Genomic DNA, 24,370 nt, shown 5'->3' on the forward strand with positions numbered 1-24,370 from the left:
CTCCAATGGGACTGCATCCTGTCCCTCCAGGGAAAAGACCAGCTGGGTATCATCCGCATAATTAAATGCGGAGATACCAAATGATTTAATGAGCTGGACTAGAGGGCGGAGGTAAATATTAAAGAGTATGGGGCTGATGGCTGAGCCCTGGGGTACTCCTTGTCCCACACTCCGCTCCTCTGAGCTGAAGGGAGGTAGCGAAACCCGTTGCTGACGGCTGTCCAGGTAGGAGATCAACCAATCCCTGGCCTTGTCTTTGACCCCGCATTCTTCCAACCTCGAAATCAGGGTAGGATGACTGACCGTGTCGAACGCGGCCGACATATCGAGCAGCAACAAAAATGCTGCCCGACCGTTGTCGACACGCGCCCGCAGATTGTCTAATACGGTCACCAACGCGGATTCCGTCCTGTGAGCAGGGCGAAAACCGAATTGCGTCTCATCCAGCCAGGTGTTCCCTTCTAAGAAACCGGATAGAGTGCGGGTAACCAACTTTTCCATGATTTTAACCGGAAAAGGGAGCAGGGAAATTGGCCGGTAGTTAGAAAGGCACCCAGGATCGAGCGTGGGTTTTTTTAAAAGCGGAGAAACCACTGCCTTCTTCCAACAGCCCGGTACAATCCCTGTTTCAAACGACTGGCAACAGATGGCATGCAAGGGCTGGAAGAGATCCTCTTGAAACACCTTCCATAGTTTTGGAGGGAGAGGATCCAGAGGCGAGCCAGATGAAATCGTGAGGGCTAAACAGCCAAACTCCTCCAGAGAAGGGAGGGGAAAGCTGCTCAGCTGGGGTCGACTGGCCACAGTCGCCGGAGCTCCCAAGCTGATAGCCGGATCCACAGAGGGAGGAAGGAGACTACTCAGCTGGGGTCGACTGGCCACAGTCGCCGGAGCTCCCAAGCTGATAGCCGGATCCAAAGAGGGAGGAGAGAAGCTACTCAGCTGGGGTCGACTGGCCACAATCGCCGGAGCTCCCAGGCTGATAGCCGGATCCAAAGAGGGAGGAGAGAAGCTACTCAGCTGGGGTCGACTGGCCGCAATCGCCGGAGCTCCCAAGCTGATAGCCGAATCCACAGCGGGAGGAAAGAGACTACTCAGCTGGGGTCGACTGGCCACAGTCGCCGGAGCTCCCAAGCTGATAGCCGGATCCAGAGAGGGAGGAGAGAAGCTACTCAGCTGGGGTCGACTGGCCACAATCGCCGGAGCTCCCAAGCTGATAGCCGGATCCAAAGAGGGAGGAGAGAAGCTACTCAGCTGGGGTCGACTGGCCGCAGTCGCCGGAGCTCCCAAGCTGATAGCCGAATCCACAGAGGGAGGAGGGAGACTACTCAGCTGGGGTCGACTGGCCTCACTGGCCGGAGCTCCCATCCTGAGGGCCCACTCCAAAGCTGGGGGCAAAGAGCCACTCACCTGGGGTCTACTGGCCTCCATCGCCAGAGCTCCCACGCTGAGGGCCAGATCCGAAAAAGGGGAGGGAGAGCTGCTCCGCTGGGGTCGACTGGCTTCCTCCGTCGGCACTCCCAAGCTAGAGGGCTGATCCACTGGACGGGGTCGACTGGAGGGCGTGGCCGGAGCTTCCAAACAGAGGTGGCCGACCCTCTGCAGGGGTTAGTTAGATATTTCACTTGTACAAAGCCAGAGAATTTCGACTGTTATAGATAGTTAAGCTAACTATAACTCGCGCCCCTGCAATGCACTGCTGATGACTTCACATATTATATCATTCATGGCATGGTTAGTGGCATCACTGATGACATCACTGATGACATCTTAAATGATATCAATGATGACATCACTGATGAATCATCCACGTGATAATATAATGTACCTCCTCACTCCCTAATATAACCTTCGATACACCCACTCTAAAATACAGACCACCATTTTCAAAACCAAGGCACACCAATACCAGATACTACATACCCACATACTGATTCCATTATCTTAATACACATCCACTCATTCACTCATACAGTCACTCATGCATGCAGTCAATCATCAATGTAACACTATCTTATGCACTCATACACCTAAAAAAAACTCACACTCCTGCAACTCATCCATAGAGTTACTCACATACTTAGTCAGTCATGCAAAGAATCAATCACACTCCCATTTCTCACCTATACAGTTATACACACACCACCTCCCTTATTCATAAAGATACTAGCACAAATGTACTCTCTTATATATTCACTGATGCAAGCACACACTTATCCATACAGCCACTCTCACAATCACTCACTCTCACATATAGTTATTTATATACTCAAACAATCACAAATACTTCATTTCACATATGTAGTTACTCACACAAGTACCACTGAGACATCCATTCACTCTCCAACACACCCATACACACACTCACCTACCCACACAGCCCTTCACACATGCAGTCTTGAATCCATACACCCATTGAATCACCCCCACACACATCTATGCACAGTGTCACACAACCCCATCCACTCACAAAGATACTCAGGCGCTGATACAGATACTCAAACAACCAATCAATAACCCATATAAACACTCATGTAGCAACTCACCAACCCATGCAGCTGCTTACACACCAACTAACAGACTGACACAGACATTCACACAGTTTAGTTACTAAACCATGCATTTAGTAAGACATGTTTAATCACTCACTCGTTCAATTAGTCACACACCTAATAAATCATCCCTTCAGACACTCATACACTAACTCATTCTTCAATACACCTTGTTTTATATTTACATAAAACATATTTAAACTTTACAGAACCAAACAGTCACTGGATAAAGTCATCAGTGATGTCATTTGAGTAGTCATCAGTGATGTCTTCAGTGATGGCACTGATCATGTCATGAATAATGTAATATGTGACGTCATCAGCAGTTCATTGCGGGGACGCAAGTTATAGTTAGCCTCCCACCCTCCTCCCTCCTATATCATGTGTCAACCCCCCAGACGGCGCAGCGGGCTGGCGCAGCGGGCGCGCCGGTCGCGCGCCGAAGCCGCGCCAAAGCCAAGCCCGTCTGCGCCCGTCCGCGGCCGGACGGGGCGCGGGGCCACAAACCCTGGCCCCTCGACTACACACGCTATCAGGTATGCCACACAGGATCTGCTTGCCCTCCAACCTAACACGCTAGCAGGCTGCAAACACTCTATGCATGCCCTATCGATACATAAGTGCCCCTTATGTACATTTGCTCCTATCATTCATGTCCCTGACATCCACACGGGTCACACCATCAAAGCAGCCCTGCTTAATTGCAGATCCTTACGTAAGCACCGCACAGAAATCTTTCATTTACTTGAGGACCAGAACCTCAATATCTTATTCCTGACGGAAACTTGGCTGGATGACCATTCAGATCCGGATGTCATTCAGGCTCTTCCCCCCGGGTACGCCCTCTCCAGACTAGATAGGAAAGAAGGCAGAGGTGGTGGCATTGCCATCGCAACGAAAGACCCGCTAATTTGCACCATGTCTCCTATCCGGGTTGACCACAGTGAAGCTGGATCTTTCATAATTAACACCGGTCCCAATCACTCTATATCGGGTATCCTGATATATCGACCCCCAGGCAGGCTATTTGACTTCACTGCCACCCTTATGGAAGCCATTACCCACCTAGCAATAAGGAAATCCCGCTTACTAGTGCTAGGAGATCTCAATGCACATTTTGAAGACCCCTCAGACACCGATGCGACTGATATTCAAGCTGAGCTAACCTCAGTTCAGCTTGAATTAAAAAATAAGGAACCGTCACATCAATTAGGACACTTATTAGATCCGGTCTTTGGCAACTGGAAGGGAGTTCATACCGCAGCTCCTCAACCTATACCTTGGTCAGATCATCACATCATCCCCATAACAATTCTACTTGACAGAACCGAACAGTATAGTCAACAATCTTTACGCTATAAACGCAGGAAGTGGAAGAATTTCTCAATAGAAGCCTTCACTAAAATTGTCCAGAATGAAGGCCCTCCTAAAGGGGATGATTGCGAGACTGCTAACAAGTACATACATAATTTTGTCACCAAGGCCCTTGACATCACTGCCCCAATGCGCTCCACCACTAACGCAAGGAGAACTAAAAAAGCTGCTCCCTGGTTTAGCCAAGAACTACAAACCATGAAAACGGCCTGTAAAAAGCTTGAAAGAGCATGGCGCCAAAAATTCTGCCCAGAAATCAAAGCCCAGTACAAAACAGCGCAAAGAGAATACAACAAAGCTATACGCCTGTCTAAGGCAGCCCATTACCACACCCGCATCATGGAAGCAGAAAACTCCTCTAAGGAACTCTACCTAATATATAAAGAATTATCCTTAGTGAACGCAAATCCCTCCTCACACAATGATTCTGTGGAAACTTGTAACACAATTGCCCAATACTTCTCAGGAAAGATCGCTAACATCTATGCCTGCTTCTCCACTAATATAAAGTCGGCGACTGAATTTACTGAAAATACAAATCTCAAAGGCTCTCCGGAGGGCCTAGGCTCATTTGTCGTACCTCCCCATGAAACATTGGCTAAAATGTGCAAGAACATTAAATCAGGATCTCCTCGGGACCCGGCACCCCCTAAAATTCTAGCTGAAGCCTTCCCCGCACTGGAACCTCATTTTAGACACCTGCTTCAAGTCTCCTTCTCCACGGCTCGCTTGCCTATGGAATGGAAACAGGCTGTAGTACTACCAATAAAAAAGAAGCCGAACATGAACCAAGACATATTGGAAAATCTTCGCCCAATATCTTTGCTACCTTACCTTGCAAAGCTAGCCGAGAAAATTGCTAATGCCCAACTCATAGGCCATCTAGAATCCAACAATGCTTTTCATAGATCTCAATCGGGTTTCAGATCCAACTTCTCCACGGAGACAGCTCTCCTGAGGGCCACTGAGACCCTCCGGGCAGGAGCGGATGAGGGAAAGACCATGGCCCTCATCATGCTGGATCTCAGTGCCGCGTTTGACACTGTAGCACATTCCATCCTGCTACAGTGTCTAAACAGAGCGGGTGTCATTAACAAGGCACTGGGATGGCTGAAGGCCTTTCTGATCAACAGGAGCTTTCAAGTCCAAAGAGGGACTTTTTTCTCTGACAGTGTGATGCTAGAACAGGGGGTGCCTCAGGGTTCTGCCCTGAGTCCCACCCTGTTCAATTTGTACATGGCCCCCCTGGCGGAAGTGGTACAATCGTTCGGCGTAGAGCTTGTCTCTTACGCCGACGACACACAACTTCTAATTTCACTGTCACAAGCCCCTTCTCTGGAAGCAGATAACTTCAATGCTTGCATGAGTAAGCTTGCCACTTGGATGACAGAACACTGTCTAAAATTAAATGGCACTAAAACGGAGGTTATCATAATTGGGGGCAATGAGGCAAAATGGACTAAAGAATGGTGGCCCAACTGTCTGGGTCCTTTGCCTACTCCCAACCAGGAAGCAAAAAACCTAGGCATCTGGTTAGACAACAAGCTGTCTTTTGATAGCCACATCAAGAAAACGGTAGGCAAATGCTTCGGTGTAATGAAAACGCTTAACCGCACCCTTGACTTGCTGCCTCTGACCTCTAGACGCACCATGACCCAGGCACTGATCACGTCCCGGATCGATTACGGGAATGTGCTGCTCCTAGGCACCTCTGCTAAAAACATTAAGAGACTACAGGTTTTACAAAATTCTGCAGCACGCCTGGTGCTGAGGCTTCCTCGTAGAGCTCCCTCGAGACCCTCTCTTGCTTCCCTGCATTGGTTGCCTATTAGCATAAGGATTGTTTTCAAAGCTCTACTATGGTGCCATAAGATAATCCATCAAAAAGCGCCGGCCTATATGTCGGATCTGGCATCCCTGTATGTACCAAACAGATCCCTTAGATCTAAAGGAATGGGCCTGCTCAGCACACCCCGCACCAAAAAAGTCAGAATGGGAGGTAGATCCTTCCGCTCGCTTGCAGCCAAGCACTGGAACCTCCTTCCGACGGACATTAGACTGGAGACCAACGAGGCCTCTTTCAGAAAGAGTCTGAAGACAGCGCTATTTACATCATAAGTGCACTCCTCTCTCTCCTCATAAAACGCTCTCTCCACAGCGCGGGGACACGCCGTGAGGCGTCACCAGGCGCTTTATAAACCCCTTTAAACTAAACTAAACTATAACAGCCGAATTGCTCTGGTTTTGTGCGAGTGAAATGTTCAACTAACTTTAACGTCCCTGAAACCTGTGTTTTTTTCAGTTTTATAAGAAAGAATAAATCCAAACAAACAATTAAATCCACAATATAAAATGCACGTCAATTTAAACTTCTAACTGCTTCAAATTTGGTGGACTAAGCAAGACAAGGAAACTCTGCTGGATTTTCTCACCAAACTATTACAGAAAAAAATATATACATTTCAACAACTACTTAACCAAATAAGAAAAACTTATTTTTACACTAAAACATAATTGTTAATAACTTAAAAAAGATAAATTAAAAATAATTAAAAAAATACAATCCAACTTCTATCTTCTTATATAGATGTCCTAAAAGTAAAACCCACGCCTGGAAATAGTGATACACTGACGGAAAAAACAACAATCAATAGACCATCAAAAAGATATAATGAAGTAAGGATACATAAATTAAAACAAATCAATCCAAAAGTATAAACTCACCCAAATAGCAAACAATAACAAACTTAACACCATATTGACATTTAAAGTGCAACTTACAATTTATTTTTCATCCAACAGAAAAGAAAGTACTTGATTCACATAAGAATGCCCCTACGAAAAACCTAAAAAATCATGAGACACATCTATACACAACATACATGTCAGCATACAAAATAAGGGGATTGCTTAATTTCAACTGTAAGTAATAAACACAAATATGATTTAGTATTCTATATATTGCTACGTTTACACTACTTTCAGATACAATGTCAAAAGCTGTAAATGTTCTGTCTTTTCATAAAGGAAATTGCAAAAAACACACTTGATGGACAGAATGTAGAACAATGTCATACATTCATCCCAGTACAAGGATCTGGGCCTAAATCCATCGTTTTTTTGCACTCCACACCACCCTGGGATAGACACTGGCTATATGCAAATCAGCTCTAACCCTGTGCCTCATGGGAACAGTCCAGTCCGAACTACCAAGCCATGTCTTTCCCAGACCGGAATCAAGCATCCAAGGACCGGTTTCTGGCTATCAGCCTTCGTTAGCCTGGATAGCTTGACTCCAGTGGTGTGGAGAGCCTGGGACTCACGTCTGAGCATACCCAGCCCACTCGGGGTGAAAATTGCAAAAAACACACTTGATGGACAGAATGTAGAACAATGTCATACATTCATCCCAGTACAAGGATCTGGGCCTAAATCCATCGTTTTTTTGCACTCCACACCACCCTGGGTTAGACACTGGCTATATGCAAATCAGCTCTGACCCTGTGCCTCATGGGAACAGTCCAGTCCGAACTACCAAGCCATGTCTTTCCCAGACCGGAATCAAGCATCCAAGGACCGGTTTCTGGCTATCAGCCTTCATCAGCCTGGATAGCTTAACTCCAGTGGTGTGGAGAGCCTGGGACTCACGTCTGAGCATACCCAGCCCACTCGGGGTGAAAATTGCAAAAAACACACTCGATGGACAGAATGTAGAACAATGTCATACATTCATCCCAGTACAAGGATCTGGGCCTAAATCCATCGTTTTTTTGCACTCCACACCACCCTGGGTTAGACACTGGCTATATGCAAATCAGCTCTGACCCTGTGCCTCATGGGAACAGTCCAGTCCAAACTACCAAGCCATGTCTTTCCCAGACCGGAATCAAGCATCCAAGGACCGGTTTCTGGCTATCAGCCTTCATCAGCCTGGATAGCTTGACTCCAGTGGTGTGGAGAGCCTGGGACTCACGTCTGAGCATACCCAGCCCACTCGGGGTGAAAATTGCAAAAAACACACTTGATGGACAGAATGTAGAACAATGTCATACATTCATCCCAGTACAAGGATCTGGGCCTAAATCCATCGTTTTTTTGCACTCCACACCACCCTGGGTTAGACACTGGCTATATGCAAATCAGCTCTGACCCTGTGCCTCATGGGAACAGTCCAGTCCGAACTACCAAGCCATGTCTTTCCCAGACCGGAATCAAGCATCCAAGGACCGGTTTCTGGCTATCAGCCTTCATCAGCCTGGATAGCTTGACTCCAGTGGTGTGGAGAGCCTGGGACTCATGTCTGAGCATACCCAGCCCACTCGGGGTGAAAATTGCAAAAAACACACATGATGGACAGAATGTAGAACAATGTCATACATTCATCCCAGTACAAGGATCTGGGCCTAAATCCATCGTTTTTTTGCACTCCACACCACCCTGGGTTAGACACTGGCTATATGCAAATCAGCTCTGACCCTGTGCCTCATGGGAACAGTCCAGTCCGAACTACCAAGCCATGTCTTTCCCAGACCGGAATCAAGCCTCCAAGGACCGGTTTCTGGCTATCAGCCTTCATCAGCCTGGATAGCTTAACTCCAGTGGTGTGGAGAGCCTGGGACTCACGTCTGAGCATACCCAGCCCACTCGGGGTGAAAATTGCAAAAAACACACTCGATGGACAGAATGTAGAACAATGTCATACATTCATCCCAGTACAAGGATCTGGGCCTAAATCCATCGTTTTTTTGCACTCCACACCACCCTGGGTTAGACACTGGCTATATGCAAATCAGCTCTGACCCTGTGCCTCATGGGAACAGTCCAGTCCGAACTACCAAGCCATGTCTTTCCCAGACCGGAATCAAGCATCCAAGGACCGGTTTCTGGCTATCAGCCTTCATCAGCCTGGATAGCTTGACTCCAGTGGTGTGGAGAGCCTGGGACTCACGTCTGAGCATACCCAGCCCACTCGGGGTGAAAATTGCAAAAAACACACTTGATGGACAGAATGTAGAACATTGTCATACATTCATCCCAGTACAAGGATCTGGGCCTAAATCCATCGTTTTTTTGCACTCCACACCACCCTGGGTTAGACACTGGCTATATGCAAATCAGCTCTGACCCTGTGCCTCATTGGAACAGTCCAGTCCAAACTACCAAGCCATGTCTTTCCCAGACCGGAATCAAGCATCCAAGGACCGGTTTCTGGCTATCAGCCTTCATCAGCCTGGATATCTTGACTCCAGTGGTGTGGAGAGCCTGGGACTCACGTCTGAGCATACCCAGCCCACTCGGGGTGAAAATTGCAAAAAACACACTTGATGGACAGAATGTAGAACAATGTCATACATTCATCCCAGTACAAGGATCTGGGCCTAAATCCATCATTTTTTTGCACTCCACACCACCCTGGGTTAGACACTGGCTATATGCAAATCAGCTCTGACCCTGTGCCTCATGGGAACAGTCCAGTCCGAACTACCAAGCCATGTCTTTCCCAGACCGGAATCAAGCATCCAAGGACCGGTTTCTGGCTATCAGCCTTCATCAGCCTGGATAGCTTGACTCCAGTGGTGTGGAGAGCCTGGGACTCATGTCTGAGCATACCCAGCCCACTCGGGGTGAAAATTGCAAAAAACACACATGATGGACAGAATGTAGAACAATGTCATACATTCATCCCAGTACAAGGATCTGGGCCTAAATCCATCGTTTTTTTGCACTCCACATCACCCTGGGTTAGACACTGGCTATATGCAAATCAGCTCTGACCCTGTGCCTCATGGGAACAGTCCAGTCCGAACTACCAAGCCATGTCTTTCCCAGACCGGAATCAAGCATCCAAGGACCGGTTTCTGGCTATCAGCCTTCATCAGCCTGGATAGCTTGACTCCAGTGGTGTGGAGAGCCTGGGACTCACGTCTGAGCATACCCAGCCCACTCGGGGTGAAAATTGCAAAAAACACACTTGATGGACAGAATGTAGAACAATGTCATACATTCATCCCAGTACAAGGATCTGGGCCTAAATCCATCGTTTTTTTGCACTCCACACCACCCTGGGTTAGACACTGGCTAAATGCAAATCAGCTCTGACCCTGTGCCTCATGGGAACAGTCCAGTCCGAACTACCAAGCCATGTCTTTCCCAGATCGGAATCAAGCATCCAAGGACCGGTTTCTGGCTATCAGCCTTCATCAGCCTGGATAGGTTGACTCCAGTGGTGTGGAGAGCCTGGGACTCACGTCTGAGCATACCCAGCCCACTCGGGGTGAAAATTGCAAAAAACACACTTGATGGACAGAATGTAGAACAATGTCATAGATTCATCCCAGTACAAGGATCTGGGCCTAAATCCATAGTTTTTTTGCACTCCACACCACCCTGGGTTAGACACTGGCTATATGCAAATCAGCTCTGACCCTGTGCCTCATGGGAACAGTCCAGTCCCAACTACCAAGCCATGTCTTTCCCAGATCGGAATCAAGCATCCAAGGACCGGTTTCTGGCTATCAGCCTTCATCAGCCTGGATAGCTTGACTCCAGTGGTGTGGAGAGCCTGGGACTCACGTCTGAGCAAAACCAGCCCACTCGGGGTGAAAATTGCAAAAAACACACTTGATGGACAGAATGTAGAACAATGTCATACATTCATCCCAGTACAAGGATCTGGGCCTAAATCCATCGTATTTTTGCACTCCACACCACCCTGGGTTAGACACTGGCTATATGCAAATCAGCTCTGACCCTGTGCCTCATGGGAACAGTCCAGTCCGAACTCCCAACCCATGTCTTTCCCAGACCGGAATCAAGCATCCAAGGACCTGTTTCTGGCTATCAGCCTTCATCAGCCTGGATAGCTTGACTCCAGTGGTGTGGAGAGCCTGGGACTCACGTCTGAGCATACCCAGCCCACTCGTGGTTAAAATTGCCAAAAACACACTTGATGGACAGAATGTAGAACAATGTCATACATTCAACCCAGTACAAGGATCTGGGCCTAAATCCATCATTTTTTTGCACTCCACACCACCCTGGGTTAGACACTGGCTAAATGCAAATCAGCTCTGACCCTGTGCCTCATGGGAACAGTCCAGTCCGTACTACCAAGCCATGTCTTTCCCAGACCGGAATCAAGCATCCAAGGACCGGTTTCTGGCTATCAGCCTTCATCAGCCTGGATAGCTTGACTCCAGTGGTGTGGAGAACCTGGGACTCACGTCTGAGCATACCCAGCCCACTCGGGGTGAAAATTGCAAAAAACACACTTGATGGACAGAATGTAGAACAATGTCATACATTCATCCCAGTACAAGGATCTGGGCCTAAGTCAATCGTTTTTTTGCACTCCACACCACCCTGGGTTAGACACTGGCTATATGCAAATCAGCTCTGACCCTGTGCCTCATGGGAACAGACCAGTCCGAACTACCAAGCCATGTCTTTCCCAGACCGGAATCAAGCATCCAAGGACCGGTTTCTGGCTATCAGCCTTCATCAGCCTGGATAGCTTGACTCCAGTGGTGTGGAGAGCCTGGGACTCACGTCTGAGCATACCCAGCCCACTCGGGGTGAAAATTGCAAAAAACACACTTGATGGACAGAATGTAGAACAATGTCATACATTCATCCCAGTACAAGGATCTGGGCCTAAATCCATCATTTTTTTTGCACTCCACACCACCCTGGGTTAGACACTGGCTATATGCAAATCAGCTCTGACCCTGTGCCTCATGGGAACAGTCCAGTCCGAACTACCAAGCCATGTCTTTCCCAGACCGGAATCAAGCATCCAAGGACCGGTTTCTGGCTATCAGCCTTCATCAGCCTGGATAGCTTGATTCCAGTGGTGTGGAGAGCCTGGGACTCACGTCTGAGCATCCCCAGCCCACTCGGTGTGAAAATTGCAAAAAACACACTTGATGGACAGAATGTAGAACAATGTCATACATTCATCCCAGTACAAGGATCTGGGCCTAAATCCATCGTTTTTTTGCACTCCACACCACCCTGGGTCAGACACTGGCTATATGCAAATCAGCTCTGACCCTGTGCCTCATGGGAACAGTCCAGTCCGAACTACCAAGCCATGTCTTTCCCAGACCGGAATCAAGCATCCAAGGACCGGTTTCTGGCTATCAGCCTTCATCAGTCTGGATAGCTTGACTCCAGTGGTGTGGAGAGCCTGGGACTCACGTCTGAGCATACCCAGCCCACTCGGGGTGAAAATTGCAAAAAACACACTTGCTGGACAGAATGTAGAACAATGTCATACATTCATCCCAGTACAAGGATCTGGGCCTAAATCCATCGTTTTTTTGCACTCCACACCACCCTGGGTTAGACACTGGCTAATTGCAAATCAGCTCTGACCCTGTGCCTCATGGGAACAGTCCAGTCCGGACTACCAAGCCATATCTTTCCCAGACCGGAATCAAGCATCCAAAGACCGGTTTTTGGCTATCAGCCTTCATCAGCCTGGATAGCTTGACTCCAGTGGTGTGGAGAGCCTGGGACTCACGTCTGAGCATACACAGCCCACTCGGGGTGAAAATTGTAAAAAACACACTTGATGGACAGAATGTAGAACAATGTCATACATTCATCCCAGTACAAGGATCTGGGCCTAAATCCATCGTTTTTTTGCACTCCACACCACCCTGGGTTAGACACTGGCTATATGCAAATCAGCTCTGACCCTGTGCCTCATGGGAACAGTCCAGTCCGAACTACCAAGCCATGTCTTTCCCAGACCGGAATCAAGCATCCAAGGACCGGTTTCTGGCTATCAGCCTTCATCAGCCTGGATAGCTTGACTCCAGTGGTGTGGAGAGCCTGGGACTCACGTCTGAGCATACCCAGCCCACTCGTGGTGAAAATTGCAAAAAACACACTTAATGGACAGAATGTAGAACAATGTCATACATTCATCCCAGTACAAGGATCTGGGCCTAAATCCATCGTTGTTTTGCACTCCACACCACCCTGGGTTAGACACTGGCTATATGCAAATCAGCTCTGACCCTGTGCCTCATGGGAACAGTCCAGTCCGAACTACCAAGCCATGTCTTTCCCAGACCGGAATCGAGCATCCAAGGACCGGTTTCTGGCTATCAGCCTTCATCAGCCTGGATAGCTTGACTCCAGTGGTGTGGAGAGCCTGGGACTCACGTCTGAGCATACCCAGCCCACTCGGGGTGAAAATTGCAAAAAACACACTTGATGGACAGAATGTAGAACAATGTCATACATTCATCCCAGTACAAGGATCTGGGCCTAAATCCATCGTTTTTTTGCACTCCACACCACCCTGGGTTAGACACTGGCTATATGCAAATCAGCTCTGACCCTGTGCCTCATGGGAACAGTCCAGTCCGAACTACCAAGCCATGTCTTTCCCAGACCGGAATCTGTCCATCAACTGTGTTTTTTGCAATTTCACCCCGAGTGGGCTGGGGATGCTCAGACGTGAGTCCCAGGCTCTCCACACCACTGGAATCAAGCTATCCAGGCTGATGAAGGCTGATAGCCAGAAACCGGTCCTTGGATGCTTGATTCCGGTCTGGGAAAGACATGGCTTGGTAGTTCGGACTGGACTGTTCCCATGAGGCACAGGGTCAGAGCTGATTTGCATATAGCCAGTGTCTGACCCAGGGTGATGTGGAGTGCAAAAAAACGATGGATTTAGGCCCAGATCCTTGTACTGGGGTGAATGTATGACATTGTTCTACATTCTGTCCATCAACTGTGTTTTTTGCAATTTCACCCCGAGTGGGCTGGGGATGCTCAGACGTGAGTCCCAGGCTCTCCACACCACTGGAATCAAGCTATCCAGGCTGATGAAGGCTGATAGCCAGAAACCGGTCCTTGGATGCTTGATTCCGGTCTGGGAAAGACATGGCTTGGTAGTTCGGACTGGACTGTTCCCATGAGGCACAGGGTCAGAGCTGATTTGCATATAGCCAGTGTCTGACCCAGGGTGGTGTGGAGTGCAAAAAAACGATGGATTTAGGCCCAGATCCTTGTACTGGGGTGAATGTATGACATTGTTCTACATTCTGTCCATCAACTGTGTTTTTTGCAATTTCACCCCGAGTGGGCTGGGGATGCTCAGACGTGAGTCCCAGGCTCTCCACACCACTGGAATCAAGCTATCCAGGCTGATGAAGGCTGATAGCCAGAAACCGGTCCTTGGATGCTTGATTCCGCTCTGGGAAAGACATGGCTTGGTAGTTCGGACTGGACTGTTCCCATGAGGCACAGGGTCAGAGCTGATTTGCATATAGCCAGTGTCTGACCCAGGGTGGTGTGGAGTGCAAAAAAACGATGGATTTAGGCCCAGATCCTTGTACTGGGGTGAATGTATGACATTGTTCTACATTCTGCCCATTAAACTGTGTTTTTTGCAATTTCACCCCGAGTGGGCTGGGGATGCTCAGACGTGAGTCCCAGGCTCTCCACACCACTGGAATCAAGCTATCCAGGCTGATGAAGGCTGATAGCCAGAAACCGGTCCTTGGATGCTTGATTCCGGTCTGGGAAAGACATGGCTTGGTAGTTCGGACTGGACTGTTCCCATGAGGCACAGGGTCAGAGCTGATTTGCATATAGCCAGTGTCTGACCCAGGGTGGTGTGGAGTGCAAAAAAGCGATGGATTTAGGCCCAGATCCTTGTACTGGGGTGAATGTATGACATTGTTCTACATTCTGTCCATCAACTGTGTTTTTTGCAATTTCACCCCGAGTGGGCTGGGGATGCTCAGACGTGAGTCCCAGGCTCTCCACACCACTGGAATCAAGCTATCCAGGCTGATGAAGGCTGATAGCCAGAAACCGGTCCTTGGATGCTTGATTCCGGTCTGGGAAAGACATGGCTTGGTAGTTCGGACTGGACTGTTCCCATGAGGCACAGGGTCAGAGCTGAATTGCATATAGCCAGTGTCTGACCCAGGGTGGTGTGGAGTGCAAAAAACGATGGATTCAGGCCCAGATCCTTGTACTGGGGTGAATGTTTGACATTGTTCTACATTCTGTCCATCAACTGTGTTTTTTGCAATTTCACCCCGAGTGGGCTGGGGATGCTCAGACGTGAGTCCCAGGCTCTCCACACCACTGGAATCAAGCTATCCAGGCTGATGAAGGCTGATAGCCAGAAACCGGTCCTTGGATGCTTGATTCCGGTCTGGGAAAGACATGGCTTGGTAGTTCGGACTGGACTGTTCCCATGAGGCACAGGGTCAGAGCTGATTTGCATATTGCCAGTGTCTGACCCAGGGTGGTGTGGAGTGCAAAAAAACGATGGATTTAGGCCCAGATCCTTGTACTGGGGTGAATGTATGACACTGTTCTACATTCTGTCCATTAACGGTGTTTTTTGCATTTTCATAAAGGAAAGCATGGTTACACCTATAGCCAAGAAACAGCATCAACAGAAACTATTGCTTGGAAAATATTTGTCTAATGCATGCTATGGGAGGGCAACTACAAAAGATGGTGTTGCAATTAATTTTAGAGAGCTCAACCACCCCCTAAACATAAAAGAAATAGAAGAAAAAGATATAATGTAGGATGTAAGAGAGGCAAGCACAAGCTCCCGGGACCCAACATGCAAAATCCTGAAAGACATATTACCTAAAGTCCCCAAACACATAACAGGCCAAATACCACCTATCCCTACTTTAAAATGTTTAATTGTTTGAAATAAACACGCCATCAGCGATAGCCCAACTACCCCTAAATGGTAGCAAGTCAAAGACATACATGAACACTTAACAATGACACTTAATGAGGTACCTTTCCTTTACATGACAACCTAAACAAATCTAAATATTGTCTACAGCGGATAATGTACTAAAACTAAGGCAGTGAGAAACATGGATGATGGATGGGACCTTCAAAATATGTCCCAAAACATTCCCTCAGATATACACCATACACAGTGAATATCAAAACACAAATACTCCTTTTGTATGTGACCTAGAACTAAGTAAAGCAGCAGTTACTACGACCTCATATCCAACACAAAACAAATTTATACTACTTTGAACAAGGAATGATTCAATACATACTAAACACTTACCCTCACACAGCCATACAAAGGTGTTACTATAATTATGATCAAAGTATAGGGAGACACCTCCAAAAATCTGAATGAAGGGCCTGATTACGAGTTTGGGGGATGGGATTCTCCATCACAAACATGACGAATATCCTGTCTGCTGTATTACAAGTTCCAAAATATATAATGGAATTATGATACAGTGGATGGGATATCCATCAGGTTTGTGACAAAGTAACCATGTCTGCCAAACTTGTAATGGGGCCTTATGTGTAGAATATTCTAAAAACATCCGATTTGCCTTTGATTTAAAACAAATGATATCACTAACCTATATCCCTGCCACAGACATAACAACCCACTTCAATTTACTAATAGAAAACCCTTTCTAATGAAAAAATGAAGACAAAATCAGTTCCCTACTGGATTATTTTGAAGACACTATGGTTGGCAGACTGCATAGCTCAGGACACAGATGCCAGCCAAAATTACAAATACCATGGTGGAATGCCTATGACAGCACCTTGGCACAGAATGCCAAAACAAACAACGCAGTGGAAAGGTGGCACAATGCCTTCCAGTCCATATTAGGCAGAACCCAACCTACACTGTACAAATGTATAAAAGCATTACACAAAGAGAAAAACTTCCAACAGCTAATAATGGAGCAATCTGCTAGCCAAATTAGCCCTGGTGGTCAGCCTTAACCACTTAACTGTGGCGGCAATTCCACCATGGTGTGGCGGTTTAGCACAGTGGGCGGGGCCGCAACGGACGTGCGCAGCACTATGGAGGGAGTGCGTGCAACGGCTGTTGGCTGTCAGAAGCAGTGAAGGGATTAGAGTTGGGTGTGGTCTACTACCAAGTTTTAGCAATCCTCCTGTGTGGGACTTACAGGAGGTAATAGGAGGAGCAGTTGGCCCCAAGGACATCCTTGTGGCCAACTACCCCTCCTGATACCTCCAGTAAGTCCCACACAGTTGGACTTATAAAAGGCCTTCGGAGGCCACGCCCCCTTTCTCTGGCACACTTCTGGTTGGGGTAATGATGCCCACTTGACACCTGAGGGACCTGGGGGGGCTAAGAAGCCCTCCTGGTACCTCCTGTAGCACTACATAACAGAACTCCTGAGATCTGGTCGGAGGCCCTGCCACCACCACTCTGCAAACACAGCTACTAGTGAATAAAACATTCACTGAAAAATCTAAAGGCTACAGGGATGTTATAGTTAAGAATTAGCATTTAAAAAACCTTAGAAAGTCACTGAATAAACCAAAGGTTACAGGGACGTTATAGTTAGGTAATAGAATTTTGGAAAACTGAATGTACTGAAAAAAAACAAAGGTTACAGGAATGTTATCGTTAGGCTGACATTTCACTTCTACAAAACTAGTTAAATTCAGCAGTTATACTTAGCTGAGCCAACTATAACTCATGCCCCCATAATGCACTGCTTATGACCTCAATATTACATCATTCATGACATGGTCAGTGACTTCACTGATGACATCACTGAAAAGATTATCCACAAAATCTCTGACTCACCCACTCACACCCCTTTATAACATTTCATAAACCCACTCCAACTTCCACAATAACATTCCCAAAACCATTGACACACCCATACCAGTTTCTACATACCCACATACTGATTCATAAGTTTAGACACACATCCACTCAGTTATCCATATACCAGCTCACTCACTAATTAAGACCCTGATATACCAACTCATACACCCATACAGCCACTCACACACTCTCAGTAACTCATAGAGCCACTCACACACCTACCCCCTAACTGATAATGTCAATCATATAGCCATTTACTCACCTAAATGCCTAAACACACACCACTGGCATATTCATACAGATACTAACACATATTTATTCACCTATACAGTCACTGACACAAGCACACACTCAGACATGCAGCCACTATCACAATCCCTCACTTACACATAGTCACTCCTTTACTCCCACACATTTACCTACACTGCCATTCACATATCCAGTTACTCTCCCATATACCACTTCTACATTCATTTACTCACCGACAAAGCCATACACATATTTAATCACCTATATAGCCACTCACTTACATACTCACTAACCCATACAGCCACTGAGTCACTAACTCACTCATCCATGCAGGCAGTCACACACCCTCTCATCTACCCATACAGGTACTCATTCATCCATATAGGTACTTAGACAACCAATCAATCACCCATACAGCCACTCATTTACCCACTGTCCAGCCCATACAGCCACTTAGACACCATCTGACAGACTGATATAAACATATTTAAAACCCAGTCACTCACCCATGAATTCAGTGACACACCTAATCACTCACTTATACAGTCAGGCACCTACCCACTGAGTCATTGATGCAGGCACTCATACATACACTGATTTATCAATACACCTTGGTATGAATATTTTACAGTCGTTAACATTTTAAAAACACTCACAGTCATTTGAGCTGACATCAGTGATGTAACTGACCATGTCACAAGTAATGTAATTTGTTAGCTTCTGATGGACAGAAATGTAGCATGTATCTGATGTAAATTGATTGTTTATCATACTATTGTTGCCTTGCTCAAGAGGCTTCTGCATATGCTTTACTGTCCCATGCAGGGAAAACCTTTGTAGGCGTGCAACGGCTGTTGGCTGTCAGAAGCAGTGAAGGGATTAGAGTTGGGTGTGGTCTCCTACCAAGTTTTAGCAATCCTCCTGTGTGGGACTTACAGGAGGTAATAGGAGGAGCAGTTGGCCCCAAGGACATCCTTGTGGCCAACTACCCCTCCTGATACCTCCAGTAAGTCCCACACAGTTGGACTTATAAAAGGCCTTCGGAGGCCACGCCCCCTTTCTCTGGCACACTTCTGGTTGGGGTAATGATGCCCACTTTAGACCTGAGGGACCTGGGGGGGCTAAGAAGCCCTCCTGGTACCTCCTGTAGCACTACATAACAGAACTCCTGAGATCTGGTCGGAGGCCCTGCCACCACCACTCTGCAAACACAGCTACTAGTGAATAAAACATTCACTGAAAAATCTAAAGGCTACAGGGATGTTATAGTTAAGAATTAGCATTTAAAAAACCTTAGAAAGTCACTGAATAAACCAAAGGTTACAGGGACGTTATAGTTAGGTAATAGAATTTTGGAAAACTGAATGTACTGAAAAAAAACAAAGGTTACAGGAATGTTATCGTTAGGCTGACATTTCACTTCTACAAAACAAGTTAAATTCAGCAGTTATACTTAGCTGAGCCAACTATAACTCATGCCCCCATAATGCACTGCTTATGACCTCAATATTACATCATTCATGATATGGTCAGTGACTTCACTGATGACATCACTGAAAAGATTATCCACAAAATCTCTGACTCACCCACTCACACCCCTTTATAACATTTCATAAACCCACTCCAACTTCCACAATAACATTCCCAAAACCATTGACACACCCATACCAGTTTCTACATACCCACATACTGATTCATAAGTTTAGACACACATCCACTCAGTTATCCATATACCAGCTCACTCACTAATTAAGACCCTGATATACCAACTCATACACCCATACAGCCACTCACACACTCTCAGTAACTCATAGAGCCACTCACACACCTACCCCCTAACTGATAATGTCAATCATATAGCCATTTACTCACCTAAACGCCTAAACACACACCACTGGCATATTCATACAGATACTAACACATATTTATTCACCTATACAGTCACTGACACAAGCACACACTCAGACATGCAGCCACTATCACAATCCCTCACTTACACATAGTCACTCCTTTACTCCCACACATTTACCTACACTGCCATTCACATATCCAGTTACTCTCCCATATACCACTTCTACATTCATTTACTCACCGACAAAGCCATACACATATTTAATCACCTATATAGCCACTCACTTACATACTCACTAACCCATACAGCCACTGAGTCACTGACTCACTCATCCATGCAGGCAGTCACACACCCTCTCATCTACCCATACAGGTACTCATTCATCCATATAGGTACTTAGACAACCAATCAATCACCCATACAGCCACTCATTTACCCACTGTCCAGCCCATACAGCCACTTAGACACCATCTGACAGACTGATATAAACATATTTAAAACCCAGTCACTCACCCATGAATTCAGTGACACACCTAATCACTCACTTATACAGTCAGGCACCTACCCACTGAGTCATTGATGCAGGCACTCATACATACACTGATTTATCAATACACCTTGGTATGAATATTTTACAGTCGTTAACATTTTAAAAACACTCACAGTCATTTGAGCTGACATCAGTGATGTAACTGACCATGTCACAAGTAATGTAATTTGTTAGCTTCTGATGGACAGAAATGTAGCATGTATCTGATGTAAATTGATTGTTTATCATACTATTGTTGCCTTGCTCAAGAGGCTTCTGCATATGCTTTACTGTCCCATGCAGGGAAAACCTTTGTAGGCTTTTACTGTCCCATGCAGGAGTTACCTATACATGGTGTTACTATCCCACACAGGAGATATCTGAGAATGATTCTACTTACTGTTACTGTCCCATATAGTACTTACCTATGGGTTATGTCCTCATCCTCAGCTCCAACCCTTCAGCCTGGGACGACTCCTGGTGGCCGACGGCACTAGGAGCAGCCCCGACATACACTGACCACGCACTCAACCTGGGAATCCTCCTCGACTCAATGCTTTCAATGACCAAGCAGGTCAACGGATCCCGACAGATACAAGAAAGACAGTCACCCAGGCCCTCATCAGCAGCAGACTTTACTACGGAAACACCCTCTACGGGGGAGCTCCAACCAAGCTCATCAAACGACTACAGCGCATCCAAAACACCTCGGCACGACTGAACCTCGATTTACCACGCTATGGCCACATCTCCCCCACCTGAGGGACCTGCACTGGCTCCCCGTCAGCAAGAGGATATCCTTTAAGCTCCTCACCCACGCACACAAGGCTCTCCACAAGACCGGCCCAGCCTACCTCAACAGATGGTTCTCCTTCTATATCCCCAACCACCAGCTATGCTCCGCCGACCTCTCACTCGCTACGGTCCCGCGCATCCGAAGAACAACCACCAGCGGGAGATCCTTCTTCCACCTTGCCGCCAAGACATTCAGTGACACACCTAATTACTCACTTATACAGTCAGGCACCTACCTACTGAGTCATTGATGCAGGCACTCATACATACACTGATTTATCAATACACCTTGGTATGAATATTTTACAGTCATTAACATTTTAAAAACACTCACAGTCATTTGAGCTGTCATTAGTGATGTAACTGACCATGTCACAAGTAATGTAATTTGTTAGCTTCTGATGGACAGAAATGTAGCATGTATCTGATGTAAATTGATTGTTTATCATACTATTGTTGCCTTGCACAAGAGGCTTCTGCATATGCTTTACTGTCCCATGCAGGGAAAACCTTTGTAGGCTTTTACTGTCCCATGCAGGAGTCACCTATACATGGTGTTACTATCCCACACAGGAGATATCTGAGAATGATTCTACTTACTGTTACTGTCCCATATAGTACTTACCTATGGGTTATGTCCTCATCCTCAGCTCCAACCCTTCAGCCTGGGACGACTCCTGGTGGCCGACGGCACTAGGAGCAGCCCCGACATACACTGACCACGCACTCAACCTGGGAATCCTCCTCGACTCAATGCTTTCAATGACCAAGCAGGTCAACGGATCCCGACAGATACAAGAAAGACAGTCACCCAGGCCCTCATCAGCAGCAGACTTTACTACGGAAACACCCTCTACGGGGGAGCTCCAACCAAGCTCATCAAACGACTACAGCGCATCCAAAACACCTCGGCACGACTGAACCTCGATTTACCACGCTATGGCCACATCTCCCCCACCTGAGGGACCTGCACTGGCTCCCCGTCAGCAAGAGGATATCCTTTAAGCTCCTCACCCACGCACACAAGGTTCTCCACAAGACCGGCCCAGCCTACCTCAACAGATGGCTCTCCTTCTATATCCCCAACCACCAGCTATGCTCCGCCGACCTCTCACTCACTACGGTCCCGCGCATCCGAAGAACAACCACCAGCGGGAGATCCTTCTTCCACCTTGCCGCCAAGACATGGAACACCCTCCCACTGAGCCTATAACAGACCCAAAACCTGCTGACCTTCAGGAGGATTCTCAAGACCTGGCTGTTCGATCAATAGCGGTCCCCCCAGTGCCTTGAGACCCTCGCAGGTATGTAGTGTGCTTTACAAATACTTGATTAATTGATTGATGACAGTATCTCACACAGGAGGTATCTGAGCGTGCCTTTACTTACTGAACCTGTCCCATGCAGGATTTACCTATGCATTTTGTTAGTATAACACACAGAAGATACCTGAGCATGCTTTTTCTTTCTCGTGCAAACACATGTCATTACACTCCCACATAGGAGATACTTTTGATACTTTTGTATGCTGTTACTGTCCCACCTAGGAAACACCTGCACATGTCTAGTGCGGAAGATACTTGTACATGCTATCACTGTCCGGCACAGCAGATATCTGTGTATGTTGTTACTCTCTTGTACATGAGATATCGAGTAAAAAATATTGAATTGCACACATATTGTGTCAAAGATTTTGTGGGAAAGGAATATTGACAGGCAAAATCTTGTGGTCAACAATACCAATTTTAGCTATGTAATATTGATGTAAAAAAATCAAAGTGTTTAATATTTTGTGTTTGCAAAAATATAGTTGTTAACAATATCCATTTTTTATTAAGGTTATGTTTTGTAGTATATATTTTATATGTCTGTGATGTATGTTTTTTTGTAAAATCATTTTTTATTCGTTTTTTTCAAAACATATTGTCTTCTCATTCATGATTTTTTTTCTTTTACATATAAACAAGATTATGCAAAAAGTAGTTTAAAGGATTTCACTTCATCACCAAAAGTACTACTCATACCCTTCTCCACATTCACCCAAAGATGTTCCTTTTTAAAAAAAAAAAAAATTTATTGAGAATTTTTCCCCATTTTCATTATATCATGAGCAGGGCACAATAATTACAAAACAATAGAACAAAAAAATCATATATTCACATTCAATTATACATCTAAACAGGTTCTTAATATTTTAACAGTCGGTACCTAGCTTCCATCGAATGAAAGGACCCCATATTTGCATACCCAGTTTCTTACCCTTTCTTCCCTTCCTAGCATATATGGCTGTTTCCAGTTTTTGTATTGAGAGTACTTTGCCTAACCATTGATGATATGATGGAGGATTGGGATCGAGCCAAGCGGAAGCCACTAACAGTCTCAGAATCACCATTGCTACAAATATAACATTTCTAGAACTCGGCTGCCCATCAGTACTTATCCCTAATAACATAGTAGCTGGTGTTAACTCTATTGTTATTGATAGTGCATTCTGAAAAAAATTCACAATATCCTGTTTCAACTTATTCAGATGGGGACAAGCTGAAAAAATATGTAACAAATCAGCGTCTGTACTGCCACATCTAAAACAGGTAATGCCAGATAAACCACCCCACTGGGCAATCTTTGCGGGTGCATAATATAGGTGGTATAGTATCTTATAATGTTGGGCCTGAAGAGACGAGGAACACAGCATTTTACTCCCCATTTCTAAGGACTCAGTGAAAATATCCCTGTCTATATCTAAATCTGTAGACCACTTTTCTATCCATTTCTCTAAATCATCTTTCTTTAAATTTGTCATTTCTAAATAAAACCTCTTGATAGTGCAGTCCCGACCACCTTCTATTAAATCCATCACCGTGTTTCTTTCAAATCCCGATGTACCCCCTTGTTTCTTTAACATACAGCTTCTTATTTGAAAATATTTTTTTTAAAAATTGTATCCAAAGCATATGTGATTTGCAATTCCTTAAATTGTAATATGCCTTGAAGGCCCATCATATCTCCAAATTTCCTTATCCCCCGCCTTTCCCATTCTTGAAAGACCACTCCAGAAAATACCTCAATGGATAGGGAAGGGTTGTCTTTTAGTCTAGTATATGCATTGTATTTCCCGATTCCCAACTTTTTAGCGAACCCTTTCCATATATTATATGCAGCCATTACTGTCTTAAATCGTGTTCTTTTAAAATAGCTTCCCTCGGTGAATCTCAACAATACATTTTCAGCATTTGAACCCAAAACCAAACCATAGATAGCAAGCGAACCAAACTTATCCCATCCCTCCACTTCTGCGCCTCCAATCAAACCCACCATACATTGCAATGCTGCTGCCCAATAATAGACCTTTAAATCCGGTAATGACCAGCCTCCTCTTTCCTGCGGGA

Source organism: Lissotriton helveticus, chromosome 4_1 (genome assembly GCF_964261635.1).
Source record: "Lissotriton helveticus chromosome 4_1, aLisHel1.1, whole genome shotgun sequence".
Taxonomy (NCBI): Eukaryota; Metazoa; Chordata; class Amphibia; order Caudata; family Salamandridae; genus Lissotriton; species Lissotriton helveticus.